Raw genomic sequence first — 3640 nt, 5'->3', positions numbered from 1 at the left:
GCAAAATACAAATCATCATATATATGAAAAAAAATCATATAGTGACATATATACATATATATATATATATATATAATCTGAAAAAAAACTAGCATGTAATATAAGAAAAAAAACAGGGGAGAGGCGCCGGCCGGACCAACGGAGGGGCAGGGTCGCGGGTTCGGCGGCGAGGACGACAACGGGGCAGCGGGCGCGCGTTCGGCGGCGAGGACGGCGACGGGGCAGGGGAGACGGCCGGCGAGGAAGGGGGCGGGGCAGGACGACGACGACGACAGGGGCGAGCCGGGGCGCGCGACGCGCGTCGGGGCAGGGCAACGAGCGGCGACAGCGTCGGGCGAGGGCACGGGCGACAGCGACCTCGGGCGGCTAGCGGAGGCGACGGCGATGTCGGGGCAGGGGCCGGTGTCGAGGAGCAGCGCAGCAACCTAGCGGCATTGGAGAGAAGAATGGCGGGTGGGGGGAAATTTCCCAGGTGTTTGGTTATATAGGAAAGGCTTTGGTCCCGGTTCGTGGCACAAACCGGGACCAATACCCCCTTTAGTCCCGGTTGGTGCCACCAACCGGGACCAAAGGCCAGTTTTCGGCAGCCCAAAGGGCGGGAAGCGGCGGCCATTGGTCCCGGTTGGTGGGACCAATCGGGACTAAAGGGGGGGCATTGGTACCGATTGGTAGCACCAACCAGGACTAATGCACCCCTTTAGTCCCGGTTGGTGTTGTTGGAAATATGCCCAAGAGGCAATAATAAAATGGTTATTATTATATTTCTTTGTTCATGATAATAGTCTATTATTCATGCTATAATTGTGTTATCCGGAAATCGTAATACACGTGTGAATACATAGACCACAATGTGTCCCTGCTGAGCCTCTAGTTGACTAGCTCGTTGATCAATAGATAGTCATGGTTTCCTGACTATGGACATTGGATGTTATTGATAACGGGATCACATCATTGGGAGAATGATGTGATGGACAAGACCCAATCCTAAGCATAGCTCAAAGACCGTGTAGTTCGATTAGCTAGAGATTTTCCAAATGTCAAGTATCATTTCCTTAGACCATGAGATTGTGCAACTCCTGGATACCGTAGGAGTGCTTTGGGTGTGCCAAACATCACAACGTAACTGGGTGACTATAAAGGTACACTACGGGTATCTCCGAAAGTGTCTGTGGGTTTGGCACGAATCAAGACTAGGATTTGTCACTCCGTATGACGGAGAGGTATCTCTGGGCCAACTCGGTAATGCATCATCATAATGAGCTCAATGTGACCAAGTGTCTGGTCATGGGATCATGCATTACGGTACAAGTAAAGTGACTTGCCGGTAACGAGATTAAACAAGGTATTGGGATACCGACGATCGAATCTCGGGCAAGTAACGTACCGATTGACAAAGGGAATTGTATACGGGGTTGCTTGAATCCTCGACATCGTGGTTCATCCAATGAGATCATCGAGGAGCATGTGGGAGCCAACATGGGTATCCAGATCCTGTTGTTGGTTATTCACCGGAGAGGCGTCTCGGTCATGTCTGCATGTCTCCCGAACCCGTAGGGTCTACACACTTAAGGTTCGGTGACGCTAGGGTTGTATAGATATGAGTATGCAGTAACCCGAAAGTTGTTCGGAGTCCCGGATGAGATCCCGGACGTCACGAGGAGTTCCGGAATGGTCCGGAGGTAAAGAATTATATATAGGAAGTCAGGTTTCAGCCATCGGGAAAGTTTCGGGGGTCACCGGTAACACCAGAAGGGTCCCGGGGGTCCACCGGGTGGGGCCACCTATCCCGGAGGGCTCCATGGGCTGAAGTGGGAGGGGAACCAGACCCTGGTGGGCTGGTGCGCCCACCCTTGGGCCCCCCTGCGTCTAGGGTTGGGAACCTTAGGGGTGGGGGCGCCTCCACCTGGCTTGGGGGGCAAGCCACCCCCCTGGCCGCCGCCCCCCTTGGAGATCCCATCTCCTAGGGCCAGCGCCCCCCTAGGGTGCCTATATAAAGAGGGGGGAGGGAGGGCAGCCGCACCCATGCTCTTAGCGCCTCCCTCTCCCCTTGCTACACCTCTCCCTCTCGCAGAAGCTTGGCGAAGCCCTGCCGAGATCGCTGCTGCATCCACCACCACGCCGTCGTGCTGATGGATCTTCATCAACCTCTCCTTCCCCCTTGCGTGTGTTGAACATGGAGGTGCCGTCCGTTCAGCACTAGGATCATTGGTGATTTGGATCACGACGAGTACGACTCCCTCAACCCCGTTCTCTTGAACGCTTCCGCTCGTGATCTACAAGGGTATGTAGATGCACTCCTCTCGCTCGTTGCTAGATGAACTCATAGATTGATTTTGGTGAAAGCATAGAATTTTTTATTTTCTGCAACGTTCCCCAACAGTGGCATCATGAGCTAGGTCTATGCATAGTTCTCTTTGCATGAGTAGAACACAATTTGTTGTGGGCGTAGATGTTGTCAACTTTCTTGCCACTACTAGTCTTATTTTGCTTCAGCGGTATCGTGGGATGAAGCGGCCCGGACTGACCTTACACGTACGCTTACGTGAGACAGGTTCCACCGACTGACATGCACTAGTTGCATAAGGTGGCTAGCGGGTGTCTGTCTCTCCCACTTTAGTTGGAGCGGATTTGATGAAAAGGGTCCTTTTGAAGGGTAAATAGAAGTTGGCAAATCACATTGTGGCTTTCACATAGGTATCAAAACGTTCTTGCTAGAAACCTATTGCAGCCACGTAAAACATGCAACAACAATTAGAGGACATCTAACTTATTTTTGCAGCATATGATTGTGATGTGATATGGCCAAAAGTTGTGATTAATGATGAATGATATATATGTGATGTATGAGATCATGTTCTTGTAATAGGAATCACGACTTTCATGCCGATGAGTATGACAACCGGCAGGAGCCATAGGAGTTGTCTTAATTATTGTATGACCTGCGTGTCAATGATTCAACGCCATGTAATTACTTTACTTTATTGCTAAACTGTTAGCCATAGTAGTAGAAGTAATAGTTGGCGAGCAACTTCATGGAGACACGATGATGGAGATCATGATGATGGAGATCATGGTGTCATGCCAGTGACGAAGAAGATCATGGAGCCCCGGAGATGGAGATCAAAGGAGCTATATGATATTGTCCATATCATGTCACTATTTGTTTGCATGTGATGTTTATCATGTTTTTGCATCTTGTTTACTTAGAACGACGGTAGTAAATAAGATGATCCCTCATAATAATTTCAAGAAACTGTTCCCCCTAACTGTGCGCCGTTGCAAAAGTTCGTTGCTTCGAAGCACCATGTGATGATCGGGTGTGATAGATTCTAACGTTCACATACAACGGGTGTAAGACTGATTTACACATGCATAAACACTTAGGTTAACTTGACGAGCCTAGCATGTACAGACATGGCCTCGGAACACAAGAGACTGAAAGGTCGAACATGAGTCGTATGGAAGATACGATCAACATGGAGATGTTCACCGATGATGACTAGTCCGTCTCACGTGATGATCGGACACGGCCTAGTCGACTCAGATCATGTATCACTTAGATGACTATAGGGATGTCTAATCTAAGTGGGAGTTCATTAAATAATTTGATTAGATGAACTTAATTATCATGAACTTAGTC

The sequence above is a fragment of the Triticum aestivum genome, chromosome 3B (assembly GCF_018294505.1).
Source record: "Triticum aestivum cultivar Chinese Spring chromosome 3B, IWGSC CS RefSeq v2.1, whole genome shotgun sequence".
Lineage (NCBI taxonomy): Eukaryota > Viridiplantae > Streptophyta > Magnoliopsida > Poales > Poaceae > Triticum > Triticum aestivum.
This window is presented reverse-complemented; position numbering follows the sequence as displayed.